The following is a 12,359-nucleotide window of genomic DNA, read 5'->3' on the forward strand; positions in this document are numbered from 1 at the left end:
GGTCACAAAGCTTACTAGCATGGGAGCTGGTCTCTTAGGCCTTCCTGCTTATCCCTTCCCAACCACACCGACCCCCATCACATGCCTGGCTTCTTGGTGCTTGAACCAGCAGCAGCAGCATCTCCTCTCCTGAGAGGGTGTTGGAAATGCAAATTCTCATGCCTACTGAATTAGCATCTCATTTAACAAGATCTTCAGGAGATGTACAGGCACCATATAGCTTAAGATGCACTGAGCTACAGTTCACAAAATGTTTTTTAAAGTAGGTTAGAGTAGGATTTCTCGACTCTAGTGTACATAAAAATCACCTGGAGGGCTTGTTAAAATACAGATTTCTGCCCCCCAACCCCAAGATTCTGATTTTGTATCTATTGTTTGTTCCATTCGTATTTATGATTTTTCACTTTGGGGGTTCTTCTGAGTAGTCATAGCAGACTTGAGTGGGTTCCAGGCAAACACCTGGCCAAGATGGCTCATGGTTTATAGCTGCTGGAGCCATTAGGGGAAATCTGAGCTGGATTGGGTCCTCACAGAGTCACTGGTAGCAGCGTCTCTCTGCTTTTGGGGAAACTGGCCCATTGGCAGGGAGGTACATCTCTCTCCCAAGTTATATGAGGCAGGACCCATGGATTCCTGCATCAGCCCCTGCAGTGGGGGGGGGCGGGGAGGCTTTCACCGTGTCCAGATGAACAACACAGAAACAAATTTAAGATGTAACTGAAAACCCTTGTATCTGGCCTGAAAATATGTCTTTCCAATGTAAACTCTGACAGAGTGCTAGATCCGCAAAGAGCAGTTTCTCTAAAACTGGTATCTGTGTAACTTGACCATTGCTATCTGGTTAAATAACAATTAAACATCTCAAGACTCTTTGGAATTTTCAAAGATTATTTGAAAAATAATTGTGGGGACACCTGGGTGGCTCAGCCGTTAAGCTCTGCTTTCAGCTCAGGGCCTGATCCTGGAGTTCAGGGATCGAATCCCACATCGGGCTCCCTGAGGGGAGCCTGCTTTTCCCTCTGCCTGTGTCTCTGCCTCTCTCTCTCTCTTTCTCTCTCTGTGTCTCTCGTGAATAAATAAATAAAATCTTAAAAAAAAAAAAGAGGGATGCTTGGGTGGCTTAGTGGTTAAACACCTGCCTTCTGCTCAGGGCGTGATCCTGGAGTCCCAGGATCGAGTCCCACGTCGGGCTTCCTGCTTGGAGCCTGCTTCTCCCTCTGCCTGTGTCTCTGCCTCTCTCTCTCTCTGAGTCTCTCATGAATAAATAAATAAAATCTTAAAAAAAAAGAAAAAAGAAAAGTAATTGTGTTAATTGATTAAATAATTTCAGGTTAATTAGGAAGTCACTGCATTTCTTAGCTTGTTCCTTTGCAAATATATTTATTTTATTTATAGACCGATTACATGACCACACAATGTTGTTTATATTTCAATAATCATCTGATGGTTAAAGAGCATGGCTGGTGATGCAATTTAATGAAAGACTTGTTCATTTGCTAAATCCTTCTATCTGGTTCCCTCCTTTTCTATCAAGCTCTACTGGCACTTGCTTCATAGACAGTTACGGAACTAGAATCTTCAAGGCAGAAAACACTGCGGTCAAGAGCTTGGTCTCTAGAGTCAGACACACCTCACTTTGAATTACAGTGCTGCCACTTACCAGCTTTATGCCCTGAACCTGTCATTTGTGAAAAGGATAGAAGAGCACCTACCTACTATGGTCAATGTGAAATTAAATAAGTTATCATTTGTACAATATCGGGCAATGTCTGGCTAATAATAGTTATTATTTATAATAATAATAGACTTAGTCTGATGATGACACAGATCAGTTTTCTAATCTGTAAAATGGGTGTGTCAGGGAATTAAAAATGTAAACACATGAATATCCAAGGCTTCTGTGCCCATGGAGACTTCAAGTAATTCCCTTCTAAGAAAATTTCTAGCATAGTTTTCTTGGCTCTTGGCCCAGTTATGCAGATTGGGGTCACCCAGTGATGAAAAAGCACTGGGCAAATGGATCCAATACTGGGATTCCTGGTGATGAGGGGAGAGAGACTGGCAGAGGATGAGTACAAAGATGCCAGAGGTGAAGGAGGTGAACGAGTGAAGAGTCAGGTGGAAGAGTTTAAGGAAGAGATGATGGAGAACAGAGTGCACTGCTTCTGGAAGAGTTGTCTTGCTGGAAATAGATACTGAGAACAGCAGAGATAGGAGAGGAAAATTTGAAGACTTCGCCTTGTGCTAAGAATGCACTTCCCCTTTAGTGTTTTCTCTAGAGACTGCACTGAAGGTTTGGATTGCCTCCAGTTCATTTTTTCCTACTTAACTGCTATTTCTTTGAACACAACCATTGCGCTGAGGTTGGGCTGTGAAGTGGCCATCTTTACATAGTTCCAGGGGAGTCACGACAGCGCTATTCCAGGACTGAGCGAGGATGAGTAAAGGACTCAGACAGAGTAGGTGCTTCTTGGGTGCTGGCGACTAGCCCTACTGCTATGCATCATACTTTCCCTGTAGCCAGAGGCTGCAAGCAAAGGTCACCATGCACAGTTCTCTGGCTCTCTACGCCACACTTCACCGCAATAATGCCATTATCCCACATTTAACCTGGGGACGCCAGCCACATTATTTTTAAAGAGACCAATCAAATCAATTTGATATCCTCCAATACCACACTGCAGACCACGGCCATCAACATGAAGCTTAGAAAGGAAAGCACTCGATCAGAGTCTAGAAAATAGAATCTGACCTTGCCTTGCTGTACGGTGAGGATAGGTCATTGAGCCTCAGTTTCCCCCTTAGGAAATGAAGATGATGTCCCAGGTGCTGTTTTGTGTCTCTGCTTCCAGCAGTGGACAATCAACAGGAGAGACTGAGCACTTGCCCACCTGCAGGGCCCAAGGCTGCTGCCCTATAGCAGATCCAGAAGCATGAAAGAGGGGCCTGGCCTAAAAAAAAATCTCCATCATTGGGCTAGAAGAATAGATGCAAGCATCTTTACTGTAATTGTCGTTAGAGTTAATTAATACAAGTCTCCCTGTGCTACACTCCAAATGCCCAACCATTTTTTGACACCTTTGAGCTGCTGTGGGGTGATACAAACATGGGGTGGGAATTTTGGAGACACCTTTTCTCAGTGACTTTACGCCCAACAAAACCAAACCCAAACCAGCATGGTATACGACCTTTCTTTGTACTGCCCTTGCTGCACTGGCAGTGACCTCCATCTTCTTCAAGGAAGAGCTGAAGTTGATAGAAGTTTCTAGAGCCCTTCCTCTCTCCCTGCCTCTCTCTGGTTCATCTCTGATGATGCCCAACCTTGATCCAGCTGCATGCTGCTCAGGCTGGTTGGTCCTCGCCCTTGTCTGATCCACATCACATAGGCCTACCCTGCCTCAGACAGTGCCTGCTGGAGGGGCTGGCGGGGCCTTGTGAAAGAATAAAAAGCCTTTCAACTTGCCTGAAAAATCTGGAAACATCACTGGTTCCACCCAGGTGTCTGGAGATTACTTATCAAACTCAGTTTGGTTTAACTGACTTGCCTGAATGTGCAGGCTGTGCCAAGATAAATTTTCCTCCCAACCCAGAAGGCAGATGCCACAGCCCACGCAAGCCTAAAGTGTCTGCACCTGCAAACCATGTTGCAAAGCCAGGAAGATGTCTGTGAAAGTTCCCACTGGATTCTGACCTGAGACAAGGATGCTGTGAGCAGGGGCCGCCCAGCAAGGGTAGGTGCACTGCAGAAGGTTTGTCTGTGCCTACCTCGGAGATGCTTTCACTCAAGTGACCAGGGAGGGAGGAGGTGAGGCCTAGTTCCTTGGTTTACTCCAAGCTGCGGTTCCCAAGCTTTTTTGACTGTGGCCCAGTATGGCTAAGCCCAAGACTTCATGGCCCCCAGAGCCCACTGTGCTCCTACGCTGTAGTGGGAAAGAATGTGTAAGAACAAAGGATGAAAGGGGAAGATAAAAATAATTACCGTGGTCATGCAGCAAATACTCAGGATGAAACAATCAACAGAAACTCTGGAAAGTAATCTACAAGCAATATAAATTAATAGAATAGAAGCAATTAAAAATCAAGCTGACACTGACACTGCTTTGTAGCAATCAAGGGTCATAGTTGCAAACAGCAGAACCAACTCTAGCAAGCTGATGTAGAAGAGGGATTTATTAAAAGATGTCGAGTCACTCCACACCCCTCTCCAGAATCACTTGCCTCCAGCCCTTCCTTCTCCAGGGCACTTTCTTCCAATTTGAGATCTGGCCTGTGTGCCTCTACCTGCTGAGCGCAGGTCCCACGTCCAAGTCCTAATGTAAAGGAGGCTTGCACTACAACCTTGGGGGGTGAGACTAACTAAGGAAGGAAATAACCCAAGCATAGGAAGGGTGTTCACAAAGTGCTGGCTAGCCCAGAAAAAAACCCAACAAATATCTTCTGTATTAATAACAAAGCGCCCTCCAGAGAATTGCGGGAATTCCAGCTCTTGGCCTGTGTGCATACACAGGAGTTTTGCAGTCCTGTTTAGTGAAGGATGGAGGTCACACTTCTTTGTAGAAGGAGGTCACACTTCTTTGTAGAACAGAGCATTAAGGTTCTCGGGAAGCTCTTGTAATGAACTAATTTTTGTTTATGAATTCATTCACTAGGAACGTTTCTAGTTCCTTATAAAAATGAAATCCCATGTATGGGGTGACGAAAATGTTCTAAAATTAGATTGTGGTCTTTTTAACAATTGGTGTGACGGAAACTGATTATTCATATGCAAAAGAATAAAGCCAGACCTTAACCTTAGACCATGTCCAAAAACAGCCTCAAAGAATATCAAAGTCTTCAACCTTACAGCTCAAACTATAACATTTGTAGAAGAAAACACAGAGGAAAATCTTTATGACAGTGAATTTGATGGTAATTTCATGGGTTGGATACCAAAGCATAGGCAACAAAAGAAAAATTCAGATAAATCGGACTTTATCAAAATGAATAACCTTTTTTTTTTTTAAATGAATAACCTTTGTGCATCAAAGGATACTATCAAGAGCGAAAAGACATCCTACAGGATGGGAGAAAATACTTACAAATCACATATTTGATAAGGGGTTAATATCCAGAAAAATCCCTTACAACTCAATGACAAAAACAATTTTACCAATTCAAAAGTGGGCAAAGGACTTGAATAAACATTTCTCCAAAGAAGGAATGCTGATGGCCAATAAGCACATAAAAAAAAGATGTTCAACAACCATCAGTCATTAGGTCAATAAAAATCAAAACCACAAGGAGATAACACTTCACATCTACTACACTTACTCGGATGACTATAATAACTTTGTTTAAATGGAAAAAAAAAACAAATGTTGGTGAGGATACGGAGAACTTGGAACCATTATGCATTGCTGGTGGGAAGGTAAAATGGTGCAGCTGCTTTGGAAAACAGTTTGGTGCTTCTTCAAAAAAGTTAAAAATAGAATTACCATATGACCCAGCAATTTCACTCCTAAATGAAAGCAGGGACTTGAATAGATATTTGTATACCAATGTTCAGGAGCATTATTCACAATAGCTAAAAGATGGAAGCAACTCAAGTGCCCATGGATGGATGAATGGATAAACAAAATGTGCTACATGCACACAATGGAATAATATTCAACCATGAAAGGAAATGAAATTTTGATATATGGTAAATCTTGGATGGACCTTGAAAACATGCTAAATGAAATAAGCCAGACACAAAAGGACAAATACTGTATGGTCCCATGTATATGAGGTACCTAGAATAGGCAAATTCATAGAGAGAGAAGTAGAACAGATGTTACCATGATAAGAGGGAATGGGGAATAATCCTTTAATGGGTTACAGAGTTTATGCTGGAGATGAAAACGTTTGGGGCATATGTAGGGGTGATGGCAACACAACATTAACAAATGTATTTAACGCCATTGAATTCTACACTGACAAGTGATTAAAATGGTAAACTTTATATGTATTTTACCACAATTTTAAAAATTAGGTGATGGCAATGTTTGCACAAACCTGAGAATACGACAACTACTGAATTGTCCAATTTATATGAGTAAATTGTATGGCACGTAGATTACATCCAAATAAAGCTATTTTTAAAAAAATCCTTTCCAGTTCTGAAAGTTTCCGTGATCCATCCACTCAATTATGTATTCATTCACTGATTCAACACATTTTTGTTGAGTTCCTATCATATTAATTGTTCGAAATAGGGTGATAAAGAAATCAAACAAGGGGACGCCTGGGTGGCTCAACGGTTGAGTGGCTGCCTTCAGCTAAGGTCATGATCCTGGGGTCCTGGGATCGAGGCCCGCATCAGGCTCCCCGCAGGGAGCATGCTTTTCCCTCTGCCTGTGTGTCTGCCTCTCTCTCTGTGTCTCATGAATAAATAAAGAAAATCTTTAAAAAAAGATTATCCACCCTTCCCTCACTTAAAACACCATGGGTTTACAAAGGAATCATAGCTAACATGTATTGATTGTTTATTATATACAGAGCACTGGCACAAATACTATACATATTTACCTCATGCGGTCCTTACCACCATGTACTTAGCTGAATGAGGAAATTTGCTCAAGGTCACAGAGCCAGGATTTGAACTTGGTCTGTCTTACCTCAAAGACTGTACCCTTAACAATTCATCTTATGTGGCAGCTGGGTTCCAGCTGCTTGGAATTGGGGTCTTCCTGGAGACCTGCCCTGAGGCCCACCTGTCAGGCTGCCTGATGTCGGAGCATTGAAGGGAGAGTTAGAGATGAAGTGGAATGACCTCCAGGAGGGAGTGAGTTTGGAAAATAAGGCCTAGGGAAACTTGCATAGCCATTTACAGTAATCATTATAAGCAGGTATACCTATATTTTAAAAATGGTTAGGTTTTGGAATTTCAAATATAAAATCAAATTCACAACTGAATTTATATTATTATATTAATAGCTAATATAGTGTTATTTGTTGAACACAGCCTACACACCAGCCTCCGTTCTACAGTGGCTAAGATACATTATATTTAATCCTCCGTGACATGTAGGGTGCATTACTATTCCTATTTTACAAGTGAGGCAGCCAAGACAGAGAGGTTAAGCAATTTGCTCAAGGTTCCACAGCCAGTGGCAGGGCTGGGATTCCAGCCATGGCTTCTGGACTTGGAGCCCAGACTCTTAGCCACCACAGAACGTGCTCTTTAATTATGTTAAGATATACAAGGTCCTTGGATATGAAACTAGTTTTCTCGAGGTGATAGGATTATGGTGATTTCCTACCTTTTCTCCCACAAATAGTTAATCTTTTATTTTCCAAGAATATATCATGCTAGTGATCTTTTTAGGCCAAGAAAAAGAAATCACATGTCTCTGTGACCTTTTCATCTTCCTACTTCACCAGTTTTATTTGGTTGTATTTGATTTGGAAGATGCCTGTGCGCCTGTGGCAGGTGTCAGTGGCACAGCTCCCCTGTTGGCTGTGGCTGCCCCGACGCTGCTGCGATCTTCCGGGAGGGTGTGTCCCCTTCTCATCACAGCCTTAGCCACACTGAGGATCGCTGGAGGGGAGGTGGCTCGGGGTACAGGGAAACTGGGTGATGCGCATTAAGAAGGGCATGTTGATGTAATGAGCATCGGGTGTTACATGCAACTGATAAATCACTGACCTCTACCTCTGAAACCAATAATATATGTTAATTAATTGAATTTATTTATTTATTTATTTTTAAAGATTTTATTTATGAAGAGAGAGAGAGGCAGAGACACAGGCAGAGGGAGAAGCAGGCTCCTTGCGGGGAGCCTCATACAGGACTTGATCCCAGGACCCCGGAATTATGCCCTGAGCTGAAGGCAGATGCACAACTGCTGAGCCACCCAGGTGCCCCTAATTAATTGAATTTAAGTTAAAAAGTTTTTAAAAATAATTAGAAACAATTTCCTTTTCTGATTGGTAAGTCTGTGTTGTACCATGGTTAGGAGCGGTGCATAAATTGAACCTGAATCTTGGCGCTGATAGTGTCAATCCCCAGGCAGCTAACTACCCAGAGCCTCAGCCGATGGGAACCCCCGATCCCACCTCATGGGGCTATTGTGAGAATTACATGGGATAGTGTTTGGAATGGACTTAGGGCTCCTGGCACAGTGTAGGTTAGACAAAGCGTATGGCGTTTTAATGTTATCTTGCTCCTTTTTGATTAACTCATGCGGTTAGAAGCCTTTCAAATATTGACCATCAGTATGACTTCTTTCCTGAGTTGCCTGTTCGTGCCCCTTCCCATCTGTCTCTTGGAGTGTGGATTTTTTGCAGTGCAATCGGCTGGAGGACTGAGAGTGTCCGGGGAGGGCCTTTTCCCTGTGGCCTTGATGCCTTCCACGTTCTCTAGGGAATGCGTGTCACTAGTTAGTGCTGCCTCCTCTCAGCCTGAAATTGGCCCTGTTTCCTTCCTGAGACGTTTTCACCTGCTTTAAAGGATCAATCTAGAACAGCTGATTTCCCTGGACTGCTACACCCCCAGGTCTCACATGTGTGATTTCTCTCTCCGTCCATTTAAGTTGTGTCCCATCAGAGTGGCTGTCGCCGGGACCCATCTGTTTGGAGAGGCTGTTTCAGTGGCATGTGTACCTAATGAGCGTGCTCTCCTCAGCCCTGTGTAATCACACAGTCTGCCAAATAGTTGACCTTCTCCAGCGAAGTGCAAAAGCCTAAGGGACCGCTTAGATAAAAGGCACATTCTTAAGATAATTTCATCTCCTTTTCCCTCTTGCCTAAATATCCACCTTGCCTGACCTGGAGAGTCCAACTCTTTTCCCATCGTGGGGGCAGACAGGACCTGGGCCATAGAAATTGGCCATTTCTAAACTGCAAAAGGAACCCGTGTCCCCACTGTGATTCTTGCCAGAGAAGTTCTTGTGGATAAATGTGTGTGGTCCTGGGAATTCTCCGGATGGCTTGGTGGTAACGTAAAACATGCTACTATCTTACTTAAGACCTCTGTCTGAGTGAGGCATTGGGGTGGGAGCATGCCAGTTTCGACACATGGCAAGGCCCAGAGGCCATGGAGGGGATCCTCCCAAAAGAAGCATAACCTCCTAGAGAGTTGTTGGGATTTCCCATGAAGACCTTCCCTAAATGTGTGGACAAAACCAATCCTGAAGCTTCCATCCTGGTATTTGTGTGTCTCCTGCACTCACTGCAGGCCCAGTTCAGGCTGTGTGGCTGTGAGGAAAGGGTACTGGATTGCAAGACACAAAATCTGAGTTTGAGTTGGGGCTTTGCCTTTTGTTAGCTCTGTAATGTGGGGAGCCAGCTTTGTTTCCTTATCTGGAAAATGGAGGGTAACATTCCTGGTCTGCTCACCTCCCTGCTTGACCGTGGAGTGAAATGAGTGTAGTGGGCAAATTAGAAAGGTGTAAAAGACAGAAGACTCTCTCCTCCTCCTAGAGACCCAGCGGTCAGCACAGCGTCTGTTCCAACATCTCAGGTGGAGCCCAGAGAAATGAAAGGGCTACTTCTCTCCAGAAAGAGTTCTGAAAAGAGGAGGGGAAACTAGATTAGGAGTGTGCCTTCTTTTCCTGTGGGTCTCTGGTCCTGGCATCTGAGCCAAGCTGATCAGTGGCACTACTAGGGGACTAGTATTTCCTTCCCTCATTTTGCCATTTAAAAAAAATCTAAAGTGGGCAGCCCAGGTGGCTCAGTGGTTTAGCGCTGCCTTTGGCCCAGGGTGTGATCCTGGAGACCCGATCGAGTCCCACGTCAGGCTCCCTGCATGGAGCCTGCTTCTCCCTCTGCCTGTGTCCCTGCCTCTGTCTCTCTCTCTCTCTCCTGTGTATTCTCATGAATAAATAAATAAAATCTTAAAAAAAAAAACAACAACTAAAGTCTGCTAGAGAAGCTGAAGTGCTCCCCTGATACTTAAGGAAGTATCTGGAGAGGTGTCAGCTGTGTTTAGAGCCATCGCTATTTATGGATAAGTTCAGTTTCACAAACTTGACATAGCATCTAGCCTGTGATGCTGGTCAGGGACACAGACACAGAGTAGCCATTAGAATTGGGTGGTACCCGCTGTAGGGGAAGGCAGACAGCAGTGGAAGCAGAAAGGCTAGCCACTGCTCCGGAGCGGATGCTGGGTGGAGCCTGGAGGAGGAGCAGGAACTGCCAGGGCTCCAGGAAGAATGGTGGTGGGTCTTGCAAGAAAAGCATTGGGTTGGAAATCAACTCTCCTCTCCACATTGAATGAGGAAGAATTTATCCCTGGGAGAGGGAAAAAAAAATGCTTTTATCTACAATACATAGAAGAGTGGGTGGCTGGAAAGTCATGGGATCTGGTGAAATGGAGAGCTTTTTTTCACCGAGTATCCTGGTGAAATAGCACATGCCTCTAGCCATTCTCTGGCCAGTTTGGAGGGGATGGTCAATGATTATTTTTATCTGTCAGAGAAGCAGTTTGCTCCTGGGTGTATCTTTCCATATGACCTCAGAGTTCAAGGTATATTTCTGATTTTTTTAAAATTCTGATGGTTTGATCTGTGTACTCAGTTAATGCAGAAAAATACTTGCAGCAGTCGAGAAAAGTATATGCTGGTGTCCCCTAGCCTTGTGCCTCACGTCCGCCTGGGCCCTTTGGTAAGTCTCTTAACCTCCCTCTTGCACAAGATGCTCTAGAATCTTTCAAGGAAAATAAGGAGTGTGATCTAGTGTAGTAGGAAAAGCACAGAATTCAAAGCCAACAATATTCATTTTAATCCAGCTTCACTCCAGGGTGAGCCAAGAGAGGTCACTTAGACTGTCGGTCTCATTATCTTCACCTGTACAATGGGGATGCTCATCCCCATCTGGCTGCCTCAAGCTGGTTTGAGGATAAATGGGACGCAGAACGTGAAGTGCTTTCCAAGTGTACTGGGCTGGATGCAGACAGCATTTCAGGGTGACACTCAGCTCTGGCATCAATTTCAGTATGGGTTAGACAGGAATCTGTCCTGGCCTTTGAAGCACATCTCGACAGGCAGTGTCTGTGAAGGTCAGAGCTGCTTTGACATGTCTTACTGCCGGAGCTTCATTTCCTAGGAGAGCCTCATTTGGCTAGAGCTCACGGAAGGTAAAGGGGGCGAAGTTCCTATAACCTTTTTGCCAAGCCTGCAGCCAGGAGACCAGATGCTCTCCTGGCTCTTTTTGACCACACCTACCCCACTGTATCTCCTTCAGGTCTGGTTGGTGGTGCTGGTTTGGAGAGCTTACAGCCTCTCTCTGAGCCCAAGCCTCACACCTGCCTCGGCTCCAAAGAGCTGTGGCTGCAGTGGGCTGGCTGAGACTCTTCACAACGTTTGCCTGGGACAATCTGAGACCGTCCTGCTCTACAGCTGCCTTCTCACTGGCTCCTGCACTTGCCCTTCTGAACTCATTGGTCCGTGCTGCAGTTAGAAACACTGCCTGGAGCTGGATCCTCACAGTAGGTATCTCCTTGCTTTTCTCTTTCTTGCCGGAATAGGGTGCATTTTGGTCCTGGGGTATCACACTGGTAGAGTGGCAGGAAGCAGGAGCTGCCAGTCTAGTCCTGGGATCTTACCAATCATTATATCTTCCTGTTCTACCCCAGTGGACTTCCAGTCACTGACCAGCGCAGCCCGCAGTCTAGGGATTGCCTGGAGGAAGCTTTGCACGGTTGTGGGACCCCAGGAGGTGGGTGGAGGAGGAAGTTCCTCAAGCAGAGCCTGGGAGAAAGAGATGTACCACTGGAGGGTTTCAGCTCCTAAGGATGATTCCTGTGTCCTCATTGGGAACAATTTAAAAAATGAGCCACCCAAGCCGCAGGGAGATAGAAGAAGCATAATTAATTAGGACCCCTGGGAGAAGCACCCTAGAGTTGGGGCAGTCAGCGGAGGAAGGCGTGTGGCTATTACAGTGTCGTTAGATGTGGCAGTAGCTCTGGGAACGAACTTTCCAACGAAAGATTTGAGCTTTCTTCCTCTTCTTGCAAGATGGGGTATCAGCTTATTGAGCATTGAATTCCTGCCTGACCCTACTGCCCTCTTCCCGGGAGAGAAAAGGAAGTCAGTATTTGCTTTTCCAGCAAGGTCACAGATCACCTGACCAAATCCTTTAACAGCTGGGAAGCCAGTGCTGCTGTGCTGAACTCCCGAACCATCAGCTCTGGCCCAGCAGCCAGCGCCTCGCTTTCCGCGGGGGCCTACTCGGCGGCCGCAGGCTCTGCAGCGGGAGGATGCCCGGGCGCCCAACGTGGCTTCGGCTTCCCTCCCGCCGGCTCTCTCTTCTTCTCGAAGCTCCAGATCCAGCTGCTGCATTGCAGGCAAAAATGACAGACACTTGCCGGAAAATGTGAGAACGGAGTTAATGAGGTTGTG

General features: G+C 45.2%; 1 protein-coding gene across 7 annotated transcripts in view; it reads left to right on the forward strand.

Moving 5' to 3' along the window:
- Positions 1 to 12,359, forward strand: part of KANK4 (KN motif and ankyrin repeat domains 4) — a 68,025-nt gene that overhangs the window by 18,023 nt on the left and 37,643 nt on the right. For 2 of the 7 annotated variants that reach the window (XR_007410816.1, XM_049110345.1), the window contains exon 2: positions 11,203 to 11,446. The exons of 1 other annotated variant lie outside the window; for it this stretch is intronic. The gene's annotated coding sequence lies outside the window, so the exon portion shown is untranslated. Of the gene's footprint in view, positions 1 to 10,532; positions 10,624 to 11,202; positions 11,451 to 12,108; positions 12,354 to 12,359 lie in introns of those variants that run through there. 4 more of the 7 variants (XM_049110346.1, XM_049110347.1, XM_049110350.1 and 1 more) reach the window with 4 other exon arrangements.

The sequence above is a fragment of the Canis lupus genome, chromosome 5 (genome assembly GCF_003254725.2).
Source record: "Canis lupus dingo isolate Sandy chromosome 5, ASM325472v2, whole genome shotgun sequence".
In the NCBI taxonomy this organism is placed as follows: Eukaryota; Metazoa; Chordata; class Mammalia; order Carnivora; family Canidae; genus Canis; species Canis lupus.